At 29.7% G+C, this 15576-nt stretch overlaps 1 protein-coding gene across 8 annotated transcripts in view; it reads left to right on the top strand.

The window, feature by feature from the left end:
• Samuel (SAM-motif ubiquitously expressed punctatedly localized protein) overlaps positions 1-15576 on the top strand; it is a 230096-nt gene that overhangs the window by 116459 nt on the left and 98061 nt on the right. The window lies entirely within an intron of this gene.

Raw genomic sequence — 15576 nt, 5'->3', positions numbered from 1 at the left:
GAGTTAAAAAGCTAGGTATGTGTTTAATAAATCCGTTAAAAATTAATTTCACATTGATTTTATTTTGATAATTATATTCTTTTGCTATTTAAAATTTTCATTATTATTATCAACAATTTACGTTTTAAGATTTACTTTTCTGAATCGTATACCATAGTACAGTATTTCGATTTATTGGTCGATATTTTTTAACCGAGATTTTTAAACGACTTTTTTATTGTTATTGCATACAATTGTAATTGTCATTTTTATTATTTTTTATTTACAATCTTATATTGCAAAAAATGTTCTATAAACAATATTTTTCAAAACTATTAGCACTGTATGGTATCAAAGATGTTTTAAAATATCAACAAGATGTAATTCCGAAGCGCAAAACGAATAATCCGACGTTTTTCTTCAATTTTTGATACATATCAGAGTTTCTCAATTACGTTAATAAACGCCATTAACCGGAACACAGATCGGTAATAGAGACGTGGTATAATAACCGGTCTTGTCATCATCATCGTCGATCAAATATACGAGCAGTAAAAGCATTTCACTTTCGTGTCTTGTGTATTTATCTCATACAACATATTTGTTTTTGTCAACGCAAATTTGTTGAACCGCAACATTGTTATCTACAGATAAAAAACCGACAAATGTTGACCTAAAATTAAATAAAGTCGCCGATCTTAAACAATAAAATGTCCGATTATCGATTAGATTAGCTCGTGTCTAGACATCAGATGATTTCACGCTTTCCGCTATCGCGATTGAATACGTGAACCTGGTGATTAAAAGTTAATTATTTCCAGAGTACAATGGTACACGGTTCAAGTGATGATTTAAAAGAATAAAACAACATGAAAATCAATTATGGACAATGTGTGGTAAAATATAGCTAATTTGGTCGATGTTTTTATGTTACAATTCAGTTTGCATGCATAAATAAACATGTAAATTTTAGCACTTGTTAGATGGTAAATGACACGTTTTGTTGTGTAAGTTTATATATATATATATATACAATATATACGCAATATCGATGTTTGGTATGTTAGGAGACAGTTTTAGAATTCATCTATGAATGATATCTATAATTAATGTCACGTGTATATAGATTCACATTTAATTGTGATATTAACATTGTGTGTTAAATTCTTTGGTTCTATGAATATAAATATATTACATATTAAAAAAATATATGACCCTGAAAAAACATCTTAATTGCAAATACAACCGTTTAGGCCAGGCATGTCCAACCAGCATGTATCAGTATTGTTGAAAATTAAATTTTTAAAAAAATCCTAATTTTTTAGCATCACTTTTACATTATCTCTTAATAAAACTGAAAAGGCAACATATACGTCAAAAAAGCATTGCATGAAAAAAACTTACTTTTTTGTTGTAGAAGTAAAGCATTTTTTCACAATCTAAAAATATGCTCTATTTATGACGTCTCTTTTGAAGAGTACGTTTATTTTTTTCGTTTTAAAAAATAAAACATTTTTTTTAATTTTTGTTAAAATTAGTATCAAATTAATTTATACAACATCTATGATTTATATACATATGTATATCAGATAGTGAGTCTATAATATATATATATAGAAAAATCTCGTGTACAATATATATTTGTCACCTATCGTGGTAAAACTAATTCACACATCAAATCATGCTCCCGATCGCTTGAGCATGTTCACTTACTCGCGCTATCGCATAATAGTACACTAGTTTAACGTATTTCAATATTTATTATAAACAAATTATAATCACTTATATTTGATGAATGTACATAACGAATGCTAGACAATTTATTATTGCGTCGCGGATTTTATTCATCGATAACGATTTTGAATGAATTTGTCTGCTTTTAACATTGGGAATTGGTATCATAGTTTGGTATTAAGATATTATTATTTATCAGATTTGATAATCTTTATTAATATATAACTGGTAATTAAAAATTAATTTTAATATACTTATGTGTGCAATGAATGCTTGGCTTTTTACTATTTTTTCTTTATTAAAATACGAATAAAATAAATATATTTTTCTATTCAATTTTCTCCTACCTATTTTGCTTTAATTTTTTTTTTAAATAAATGTTTATGTCATTTGCTAACAGTATAATTAATCGGTGGTTCGGTCGAGTGCGCGTAAATCAATATAACAACAAACATAACAAAAATTGTGACAATAACTATAGTCAGTGATTTAAAACTAAAAACATTTTAATAATATTTGTTTTTTATAAATATGGACAATAGTGAACCATATGTAGAATTAAAACCAGTCGCTTAGTAAACTGAATGGACAGTACATGAAGAAAAAATATTGAACAACCAAAAGACTAAATAGCATAAATTACCATATCCGGTAATTTGTAAGCAATGTCAAAAATTATAGTTAATTAAACAAAGAAATACAAAGTAAAGGAATAAACTTTAAAACCTGTCTACTGAAGAACGATCAAATCAAAGTTACCGTAAGCAATATGACTGAATATACAACTTTAACAGGACTCATGAACGAGACAAAACAACAATGGTATACCTATGAAAATAAACAATCAAGATCAATAAAAGTAATGGCTAGAAAACTTGACCCTTCATGTTTACCGAAAGATATTGAAAAATAATTATAAATGAGGTAAACCAAATTGGAATGGTTAAAGAAAACGGACAAATGATACAAAAGCCATTATCATTATTTATGTTAACCTTCAGTCATAATGACAACCTAAAGAAAAATTACGCAAAAGAATATCTGTGTCACATGAAAATCAAAATTGAAGCCATGAGAAGCAATAAATTAATTCGGAAATGCAAAAAATGTTAAAGATATATCTGCTCAAATTTAGGGGAAAATCACACAGCCAACTTTAGAGGCTGCAAAGTAACTTCAAAAAAGAAGAGATGAAACAACCAAAGCTAAAAATATTCATCTCTTAATCTCTACTAGAGTAACAAAAGGAAAATCATATGCTCAAATAACAGAAAAGAGCGTAAATCAACAAAAACAAAACCAGTCTAGTTAAAAATGATGCAAAGTTTGCGCGACTGAGAAAAAAATGTCAACAACAGAACGCACTTATAGCTTCAATGATCTCAAAAAAATAAGAATAGCGACATGGAACTCAAATAGTCTACCGACAGAAGAGAAGAACTACACTATTTTTTAGACATTTTAAAAAATCTTTGAGAGACACACTTTACAGTCTTACATAAAATATATCATACAATAAACCCGCAAAATAAAGAGGTAGCGCTATCATAATCAAAGAGAGTATTGATCATTATGATGAACAGTAAATAAAAATAGACGAAGTAGGAATTAAATCAACTAGACAAAATATACTAATTGGAGCAGTATATGGTTCACCAAAGCACAATTAAAAAAAATCACTAACTGGAGAAAAAATGGAAAATAAAGTTGAATGAATTTAAATCACTACATATCAACTTCACCAATAAAAATATAGCTCCTTTTTTAGTTATCAGCGGAGTAATTCACTATTGATTTAATTTTATATTTTTTAATCAGTTGCTGAATACATGTTATATTTAGATTACATTGTTTGAAAGCCTCTGGTTTTTGAGCTCGTCAATATCGCCCACGCACGCCGATACAAAATATCATGTTGTAGAACAACTGGTCCAAAGGTCAGGTCGGCTCGTTCTTCCCACCTGAGCGCTTTGGTTGGGATAAATTCGCGGCCGATATGGCAAGTTGCTTTGACATTTCGCAATAGTCATATGCGTGTCTTTTTATTATTATTATATTGCTACGATTTAAATGTCCCTCGCGCAACCAACGCTATCGACGTGAAACTTTCCAATTAGTCATTTGCGGTTCCATTGTTTTGTTCGGTCAGACGCGATTAATTGAAAATAAAAATGAGTACCCATAAAATGGGGCGCCCCGAGGGTCTGTTCTATCGCTGTGCGCGGCCCTGCCTCGGCGTGACAGTGCGTGAATTTGTATGCAAGTGTCAACGCAGCGGGCGGACGCTCGAATACAGTGCGTAGTCGTCGGACATTTGAATACACAAAGGTCAGAGTCTTCAAACGGAAATGCATTCTTCATTCATACGCGTTTTATTGAATGACCTACGTGTGCAGGGGTTGCTAATCGTGGGCGCGCGCAATGGAGATGCGTGGGCGACTCAACCAGACTCCGGATATACCCGGATGTACAATTTGTATTTCGTCAACTGTTTTATAATTATTGAGGTATTGAGCTTTAATCTTAGTGAAATATTATACATCAGTGTTTATTGACCTTTTTGTGCCGCGATCGAGAGTATAAAAAAGCGTTTTTGATATTTAATTTGGGTATGTATCGATAAAATTCTAGTATTACTATTTCTTAATGTCTGATGATATTTTTTGCATGTCAGCGTCAACAAAATTGATTAAGGGTCGGAAAGAGTCAAGTTTTATCTGTTCTACTTTTTTTTCATATATTAGCTCACCTCTAAAACATGTTATATGTTTAGCTAATTCATTAGGAGTATGGTTAAAAAATATTTCGCGACTCACTCAGGTCGCGACCCAATTTTAAGTCGCGACCCATAGGTTAGGAAACCACGCAATAAAAAAATTAGTAGCACCGGGTCTTTAGTTAAGTAAATACTTATAAATAGTCATAATAATTTTAATACAGTAGAACTTAGGTTTGCGATTATAATAAATTCGTTCCAGAAATGTGAAGTTGATTCGTTCTGTAATCCATATAAAAATGATTAATGCAAAATATACTTATATATTTTTAATTTTAATTCATCATAAAATAATTTGATTTATTAATTATTCATATCGGAATCGATAGCTCAATGAAATATTTTTCTTATCGTAGAACTTTAACACTACTTTTGCCTCATTTTGAACATTTATTTTATTAATTTCTTTAGCTTAATGGCTAATTTTTACAAAGCTTAATAGCTAAATTTTATAAGTTGGGGAGAAAGTGTTGCAATACGTATTCTTTTATAAAGGCAAAAATTATTTAAAAAATTTACTTGTATTGCAAAATATTCGTAAATCAAGTAACTTGCAATCCAAGCTTTTATTCTATTCAATCATGTATGTTTTATTTCTATTTTCACTATGTTGAAGATTTTTTATATTTTCATCTTCTTTTCTTTTTACTATTACTTCTTCAAAACTACAATTAATTGTCAATCATGTATTTTGTCGTATTATAAATTTTGTAATAAACGTTTATAAAAATAAGCAATAAAAAGAATTTCTGTCAAGTTACTATATAATTTATGAGTATTTGTATTTTTTATAGTTTTGATAAAATATAGCTACTACTACTATATTTATATTTTTAAAAACTTATTTCATATAAAATAACTTTAAAATTGTAATTATAAAATGTTTTTTATATAATAAATAAAATATTATCATATATTCATACTTATATAATAATGTGTTTATTGAGTCGTTATTCTAAACAGGGTACACTTTTGAATTGATTCAATATTATATAAGTTATATGTATTAACAAATAATGAATATTGTGAATATCTGTCTGAATTGCCCGTTAGTGCGCGGCCTTTAACATCTTTTGCTCTAAGATTAAAGTGGCATCGTCAACGTCAAACTATATCTCCCAAAGCTTAATAATTTAAATATTTAATTTATGTATTTTTTATTTGACTTTGTAAGTGTTTTTTTCTAATTCATTACTATTAGTCTTGCTTTATCTTTTTGATTTATTCTTTTAAACTGAAAAATATTTGTGAATCAGCAACTTGCACTTAATTATAAGTTATATATGTTTTTAAGTATTTTTAATCTTGTAATAAACGTTTGTATTAAATATGAGTGACATGAAGCCATATACCTCATTTTGATGGAATTAAAATTAATTGGAATTGTCACAAAGATTTTAAAAATTGAATAAGAAATGCACGTTTTTTGTTTGTTTGTTAAAGTTGCAACAAATTTATTTACTATAAATCTTCCGTTGCAACATGACATGCGTTAGCCCAATGCGTTACAGCTAGGTTAACGCAATGAACATTTACTAAGTAGTGATACATCGGACAAAAATCAAAATCTGTAAATGATTGACTATTTTATTAATTTTAAAATCATATAATTTATGCATTTTATTTTAATTATTCATTACAATATTTATCCATAAGATTAGGAAAATATAGGAAAACAAAATCTGTGATGGTCGATCAGAAGTAAAATTATTTAATAATGACACGGGTCTATATGATATTTGAATTCTAGATCTTTCACGTTAGTCATCGATTTCGATATCACTGGTCCATTTGCGGTTTCTTGATGGGTAAAAATTATTGTTACTACTTTGCTCTTACTATTCTGATTTGATTTAATTGCCACTATGCCATATTTGTTGTTTTATAAAATATTGTACAATTATTGTCGGCGAGCTTTTAAGCTCCGAACTCATGTACCTATTAGTCAACAATTTTTTTATTGTTGCTATACTAAAGTATACTTAAATGGCGTGTTCGTGACCTTTTTCATATTTTTTTAAAGAAAACTGTTTCATATTTTAGATTATAGAAAACATAATTGAAATTTTACCAGTATACTTATAGACATATGTAAAGAAAGTTTTAATGAAAGCAATTCAATAAAATGTCTGAATTTTAGTGTATGTAGAGAAATAAAATAAGAAACAGTTAAAAAAAAATATATTTTACATTAAAATAAAATATGTAAAAAACGAAAAAAATAATATGCATTTTTAATGGAAAAGTATTAAAAAACTGCATAGTTAAAAAAAATTACATTTCTTTGAATCTGTGCATCTGATTTGTAGATCCTTTTCAGAAATAAATAATAAAATCTGAAATTTTGGAAACATATTGTGTGAAAAAGATCACGCATTTTCACTTTGTTATGCTATTTTATATAAATAAATTATACAAGTGGGTCGCGGTTCAAAAGGTTGTTCAATACTCTGATCTATGCCATTGGACTGAAGAAGTTAACGCTGTAGTTTGAAACCATTTAGTTTATATTGACTAATATATACTGGTACACTCTATTTTAATTGTAATTATCTCAGTGATATTTATTATATTTATTTAAGTTTGATACATGGCGACATAATTTAGGACAAAGTGCAGATTACGGTGCGTGTAAAAACATAACAACGTGTCGATCATTTGGTTTTTTTTTGAGGTCACAGTTGATTCAGCGATTGAAGTTTGCTTACGTTCGCAATCGCAATAGCGACCTTTGGTTGCGCACACCTGTCGCCTGCGACTCTTGTGACGTCCGCCAGGTGCGACCAATCCGTGTGACGGGCAAAGGTCACACTCGCTTAATGCGGGCCTTTGACCTCGAGGTCGCACTGCCGAGGCGCAGTTTTTGTCCCGCGGATCGAGTGTCGCAAACACGTACCTACGAAGTAGTTTGCATAAAAACGTAAAAACCAGAAATTTTTGGCACGACTTTCTGCGGCGCGGCGAGAAACGGGAAAATCGAAAAAAATGCACATAAAAATTTAAATGCATTCACTTTTGAGTCGTGTGCAAGGTGCTAAAAAAATTTTTAAAAGTATTATTCTATACGTTTCGACACTCGATGTTAGATTCCAGCTTTCAACCTTTTCGCTATATCAAAAACTCTAGTAGAGTGAGTTTTGGGGTTATAAAATGTGCACTGCTTAATATGTTTGAAATTTTTTGTATTTTTTGAGATCTATAGAGCTTTGAAATGTTCTACATCATGTATACGAAAAGCTCGTAACGTTACGATGTTTCCATTTTAATAATTTTATCTTGATATTCTTCACTTTGTAATTAAAAATTGCTCCCAAGACTACATCAAACTAGAGTTGTAAGTTATTTGAGCCTGCCTTTATACTTAAAGAAAATACATGTGTTTCTGTTTGTCTATCTCAAGAATTCCTCTCAAACGGTGAATTCCTCTCAAAATTTGTACGTGTCATTCTGGCTGCCATTTATATTTTGAACTTTCTTTGTATAACCAAGTATTTGTATTAACATGATGAATAAAATCAATTATTATAAACAAAGAATGGGTGTGAATTTCGGGCAAAGCCGAGTAATAAATCATGTAATGTGTAGTTGTAAACCAAAATATTTTTCAATAAACTCCAAATTATATAATAAACTATACAATAATTATTTATTTAAATAAAATTACAACGAACTTAACTAAAAAACGTGTAAACACGAATTGAACTTGTTTTTAGCTTGCACCGGTGTAGAATATAGCTATTAAAATCTTAATACGGCTTTGCATTTGAGTTGTAAATTACAAATTAGTTCCTACATTCGACTCTACCTTTGGTTTGATTAAATTATTTTAAGTATCAAACAGCTTATTTTATACAATAAAAAATACTCTCGACGCCATATATCTTATTTATTGTGCTAATTCACGCCATCTTCATCATCCAAATCTTTTGGGCCGCCGATAATATTTTCGATTGACACTAGTTCTAAGAACAATCGTCGGCTCATTTCAATTACCATGGGAATGTATGCGAACGTAGACATTTCACGTATTTGTATTCGGCGCTCGTTCTTTGGAAACGTTTTGGTCATCTTCGACCATAGTCGCATCTCTTTTAGTATTCAAGACGGTGGCTGGTCTTCGTGCCACGTCTGGCATGGTCAAAATCCCGCCGACCATTTATAGGTTGAGTTTTATGAACTTGCCAACGGCGAAGGTCTACATATGATAATGTTATGGCAGATAGTTCCTATAAGGAATTTTTAGTTGTCTCACCATCAGTTGATACATTGTTTGTAATAATCGAAAAAAAAAATTTGAGATTATGATATTGTACATGTACATATTTATGTATTTAATTATATGTGCTTTATGCGATTTTAAATAGCTTTGAACCCCAATTGCTTCCTGTGTATATTTTGAAATTGATCTGACGGTTAGTTGTGATTGTCAGGGCTCGTCAGTTTTGATATGTTTAATTCAAATATCATTTAAATTTGCATTATGTGAGACACATCTCTAAGATAATATGTTGCAGAATATCACTTTTAAGGACTGGTATAATCAATATTTAAAGAAAGCAAAATTCCATCACTTCTCAAATATTTTTGTATTAAACATAAGCTACTTTTCTTTCAATTACATTTATATTATTAGACATGTCAGTTAGCTCTTAACAAATAATCTACTGGCTATTTTTAAATACTAGGTAATTAACCCTTGTTGTTTTATTTAGAAATTATTAATTATTATATAATTTTAATTGAAAAATGGATTTACTTATATTTTTTTAAGATCATGAATGAATAATGAAAATTGAGCTAGATCGTACATACTGAATATTGATTTTTTAATAATGATCTACTATCTAGAAAAGCATTGTTATGTCGTAGTCAGTGATTAATACCCGAAAAACTTGGGTTCGAATCCCAAATGAACTTTTGAGTGCTTATATCGTGCCTGGGAGATCGGAATTAGTGATTATTAAATAAATATGATTCCGATCGATTATCACAGATTTGATTTTCCTTGTCTCACAGATGAATATCGTGATAAATAATTTAAATCAAGCGAGGTCATACATTTTAGGAATGAAAATTCCTTAATAATAAGTAACTTCAACTAATATTATATGTGAATAAAATAAATAAATGATATATTTTATCCATTTTATTTATTAAATTTGCAATTATTGAGTTGAAATCTTGAAGCAGAACTACCTATTCTAAATTATTATTTTACATGTATTTGATTTTTTTTTATTAATGATCTCAATTAATAACCGATATTATGTTTATATCGATAAATCAGCAATTAAATAAATACTGCGCATACTTAACATAATACAAATGTAATTTTTGGGTATGTTACATACATACACGCGTCAATAAATTGTATAGAAAATTTGCAAATTTGCATTTCCTTAAAGAAAAAATTCTGATGCGATTTTAGTAAAGGAAATTTAAAAAATATTCTAGCATTCCTATGTCATTCATTCTTACCTAATATCTTGTAGCCTTTATTGTTGTTAAAACATTAATAATCCACATCTATAAAAATTAAGTGTTTATTAGGTTAGAGCAATATCAATTTGAGTTCAAAACAATGCATGTCTTTTACGTGTTGTTTTGTAGCTTTTCAGACTGAATATAATATTTTTACTCTCATTTAATTGCTGCTTATCTTAGTCATCACTGAAAAATATCATAATCAATTCGTCTTCGGCATTTGACTAGCACGATAGACCAGTGGTATAAGTCAGTGACTAATATTTGAAAGACCATGTTTCGAATTCCATATGGATCCTGATGTTTTTTTTATTTCAATCGCTGCTGGATCATTATAGATTAAGTTTTTCTTGATTTTTATAATTTCATGAAAGAATATTGTAAAGAATAATTTTAATAAAATTAAGCTAGGTTTTGTAATTTTTGATTGTTAGCTGTAATAATAGTTTTTATTCGGCCGTTCATTAAGGGTCCAGTGTTTACCCTCTGCTCTTATTTATTAATGATATAAATACGACAATCACAGTTTTGTCCTGTATGCAAATGATTTAAAATTGTTTAAATACATTCGATCTCACTACAGAGTGATTGAGATTCTCTATGGAAATGGATTTCCGTCAACCGTTTGCCCTTTAGTGTCAGAAAGTGACATACTATAGTATTTTTTCGATCACGTTCGTTATCATATTATTCTTACGATTTTGTTTAGAAAAACTTCCACTATAGATCAAAAAGCTATAAAAATATTTCGAATATATCATTAAATTGTATCTATATCTTTTCTCCGATGCTAGTTGACAACCCCTGTTGAGGTTTTAACGCGTGACAAGTTTACGCTCCAGTTTAACGAGCTCATCTCGCCGAATCAAATGATAAAGAGGCCACGGACGCTGAGCGCTCGCATTATTGCCCATAACTTACCACTTTAATCTGGCCGATTGAGCCTTTTTATGTCTCCATCTCGGGACCCCGAAGCGCGACCCCTTGTTCGACCACTTTATTATGCTTATCGTAAAATGTGAAGCTCAACGCTCTCGGTAAAAATCTCGACGAGAAGCACTCGAGATCTCGCGCCAATCGTATGCCCGCTCGCAGTTTCCTCTTCTCTTTGGCCGTAAAGTGAAAAACGACACTCGATGCCAATCTGGCGATTCCGAGGCGGTTGACGCTTTTTTCGTCGAGTTTCACCTGTCACGATTGAAGGTGTCAAACGTTTTTGGATTGTTGGGAAAATAAAGGCGGAAATGGAATACAAACAAGGTGTCAATTTGATTCGACACGTGTAAGTAATCTGATATTTGGGCAAATAGTATCGAGTTTATAAAGATTTATTTATCGAGGGCATCGAATAATTTTAATAAATGATGCAACAAAGATAAAACTATATAACAAAATACGATGAATCATTTGGTATCATATTTATATATTTCTAATAATGTCTAACTATTCTAATACGGTACCGATAAATATCTTAGAACTTTGCTGTAAGAATTCGGTAAAGCTTTTAATATCTCTGATTGCCACTCTTTTAGTTAGATCTTGTGAAACACTATATATATTTTTTAATAATATTCATAGTCATACGACCAATTTATAGAACTGTACTATGGTTTAAAAAGAGAATGTTCATCAATTCAAGTAAAACATTTTATAAACCTCCGAATGATTATAGGCAAATATGGCAAAATAAAATTGGGATTTTTAAGACGAATTATTATCTGATTTTATTGCTTTTCCATATTGAAAACCGTTATATTAAATGCCAAATTTAAAGCAGTTTCATTGCTAATAGAGAAATAACTTTTAGTACGATCAGTTATTGATATCAATCATATTTCGTGCTACATAAATAAATCTTAGTTCTTTACATTGACAAGATTCAAACCGAAAATTGAATTGTCATACTTTTGTGGTTGAGATGAGATTAAAAGAAAAGATATAAAATACATAGTTATAATAATTTTATACTTATTATAAATTATATTTTATCTCATGATGAAACATATAAATCTGATTACGAGGAAACTTTGCTTTGCTTTGCCATTAATGAATATAATAAGTTGTAAAAGTAATTGAAGTATGGATGTAGAGAGTTCTATGAATCTTGAGATAAAACTTGAGATCGGTACACGTTGTATTCAATTTTTCCGACATTGTTTCTAGCGTTTCGAATCGAATGATTTACAACCGATAAAAACCTTCGGATTCTCTTGAAAGATGTCTTAAAATTTAGGGATGCATTCTGGCGGGGTTATAAATGGCCAGCCTTCAATGCATAATGCAAACAATTGTTTTGTAACATTTCGACCGAATTTCCGAGAAACCCATCCGACAGACAATCCAGGTATAAAATATGACCTCGCTAGGTTTTTACCCGAAAACGAGAAATTGATACGACCTCAGGGTAAACGGTCCGAAGCGACCTGCAAAATGGACCTTCGTCTCGAGATTTTTTTGCCTTTTTCCAAAGAAATCCATCTTACCTGTGGCAAGTGATGTCACAAGAGTATGTTTGCGATGAGAATATAATATATATCCATTAAAAACAAATTTTAGAATGCAGACATTTTAATGCTATAGCATTTGCAAAATAATATTAAAAAAGTTATATATAATAACGCAATAAAAAACATTTTTTATGCATGAAATAGAAAAAATATTTTTTTTTTATGGTAATATAGCAATAATCTTTGTACTTTATTTTAATTTATTAAAAATGAATTATTAATGTCTGGTTCTATATTATATAAATCAGGGGTGTCTAATCTTTTGGATCTTTTAAGCTGCATCGCCCGACAAAAATTATTGAGGGCCGTATTTATAATTTAATATTTTATTATCGATAGACGTTTATAATTTAATTTATATTTATCATTAAATTTTCATTTATATTTATATTTCTGGATCACTTATTTATGATTTAATTTGTATTTTAATTTTTTTTTTGGAGCATTTATATGTTCTGTTTGCATCATAATCAGTTTAATTAATTTGCTGTTTTGCTTTCAGTGACAATGATTTTTTTTATTATTTGATATTATCATTGCGTATGTATCAAAATGTTGAAAGCAGAGTGGTAAAATTATATATTCTTAAATCAAAGTGAAGTTAGGAAATTTACACTTAAAACCATTGATATGTATTACTAAATCTAGTAGAATCCTGCTTTGTTTGTTTGAAACGGTGCAAAACAATAACATTCTGGTTATTCAGGTAAATAGGGGAAACAATTATTTGTGCAGGTATCGATACATTTCGGTTACATTTTGGCTTTCATCTCCATCGCCTGCGTGCAAACACGTAGTCTTTGGGTTTCACAAAAAATGTCATCATAGACAAAGGAAGCTTTGTGGCGCAAAGGGGAAAAAATTAGAAAACGTTTCCTCGCGGACAAAAGGAACGACAGGTACATTCTGTGCGCCAACAAGGAAGATGACCGCCAATAAAGGTAGCCTTTCTGAAGCAAAAAATAAATAAATAAAAGACCTGCTCGGCACCTTAATGGGGTCTCAAGAGGTTAGCCGGTTACCTGGTGGACCCACAGGTAACCTTGTTGACCCAAGCCAAGAAAGGTACGGAGATTAAAAGACCTTTGTGTGGATTCCTGGAATCACTTTGAGAGCAGACCCACCCCCGATACTCTTGTGCCACTTAACTACCTGTGTGACAAGATTCGTCCGCTCACTCTCCATAACCACCAAAAAATTGGTCACGAGCCGGCGTTATCAATTTGTTCTCCATCTTGCGTTGAAATGTTGATTGATTTATGCGACGAATTAAATCACAAAGGTCAAGGTGTACTATATATATACATACATACATAAATCTGTACAGGGTGATTCATGAGTAAATTTCGACATTTGCGTGCATATACAACAAAGTTGAATCATCATATTTTCCTTTGTTGAGTCATGTGAGATGAATCTGGCCGTTGAGCTCTTTTGACACTCCTTTGATTAATTTAAAAGTTTGACCACGGCGAATTTTTTGACACAAATTAGATGCTTACAAAATATATATTATAATATAAAAATGTAGCACTCGTGAATCATGTTCAGCTTAAATGCACTTCATATGATTTCACAGACTTATCTTATCTCATTTTTTTAATCCAATGCACGTTGTCATATTGTAGTGGATATGTCATAAAATGATGCGTAATATAACGACTTATGGTTTTAAATGTTTTTCATTTTTTTATGTATGTGTATAATTTACTCTGATGTAAACAATGACAGACAATGACGTTGAAAAGCTAACGGTTACATAGATGTATTATAGTTAGTATAAATTAACTAAAAGCTTACCGACAATAATAAGTAATTTAATTTAAAAATAATATATCTAATTTTTATTATTTATGGAACTATTAAAAAAATGTTATTGTTCTTTTTGTGTCGTTTTTTGAATCGCGATTATGTAGAGAAAGATCCTGTAATTTTTTTGATATTTTCTGTCCATATTTTATAAAACAATTCAATTATTTAATCGTGGCTCCTTTACGATTTGCAAATAACATAGTTGAAAACATGTTTTTGGTGGCTATTTGTTGAAGAATAGTCATCAGCAAATATGACGCTGACATCTAAATAGTTATATGGGAAGCATTCGAATCTTTTCTAATGGATTTTTCTATGATACATATAAGACGATTTTTCCAAATTTTTATTGCAATGAATCTGTCATATTTTTTCCTATATTTTAGCAAATAATATTTTGGAATTTTTCAGTGCTTGTTGTATATACTTTCTGTTCTGTCTGATATATTATATTGAGCCCAGTAATTATTACGCAAACGAAAATTGCGTAATAAAAAAAAAAATCTGTCATATTTTTTCCTATATTTTAGCAAATAATATTTTGGAATTTTTCAGTGCTTGTTGTATATACTTTCTGTTCTGTCTGATATTTTATATTGAGCCCAGTAATTATTACGCAAACGAAAATTGCGCATAGTGAAAATTTCAAACATCAAAAATTCTGATTATAGATTTATTTATTTAAGAATATGTCAATATAAATTAAAAATAACGTCTGTTTTAAAATGTCTAAAAATATCATGTGCAAAAAATATTTTACAATTAAATTAATATTGTTATTGGTATGATACACGTTTCCTATAAATACGCAAATTTTTACTTAAAAATAAAGAAATGTAGTTGGAATTAAAAGTAAAATATATTTGACAGTAAAACAATGTTCAGAATTTTCGCTGTGTGGAATTTGTAATCCGATCTCTTCTTGTTATGTTAATGTGCCATCTTCAAATCGTATGATTTCGTCAGCTTCCCATCTATTCAGTAATTTTTTCATTATTCGGTATCCTAATTTTCTCTATATGTATAAAAACACTAAAGCTAAAGTAACTTTATTTTGTAAATTCTCACCGAAAATTAATAATACTTTGTGTTAAATGAATGTTCATGTTTTTATTTATAAACCGTCCATTTACAGCGCCATTTAAACGGTATCTATTTATAATCAGGCGTATGATAATTATAATCGCATTTTCTTTATCAGGGAAAATTAAACGGAAATTCCTGTAAAACAAACGTGAATCACTTGCCTTATCTCACCGTACAATTTTTTTATAATTATTTAAT

Source organism: Plectrocnemia conspersa, unplaced genomic scaffold, assembly GCF_051122295.1.
Source record: "Plectrocnemia conspersa isolate PC_06_02 unplaced genomic scaffold, ASM5112229v1 ptg000007l, whole genome shotgun sequence".
Classification (NCBI taxonomy): Eukaryota; Metazoa; Arthropoda; class Insecta; order Trichoptera; family Polycentropodidae; genus Plectrocnemia; species Plectrocnemia conspersa.
Note: the sequence above shows the minus strand (reverse complement) of the source record. Positions and strands in the feature narration are given on the sequence as shown.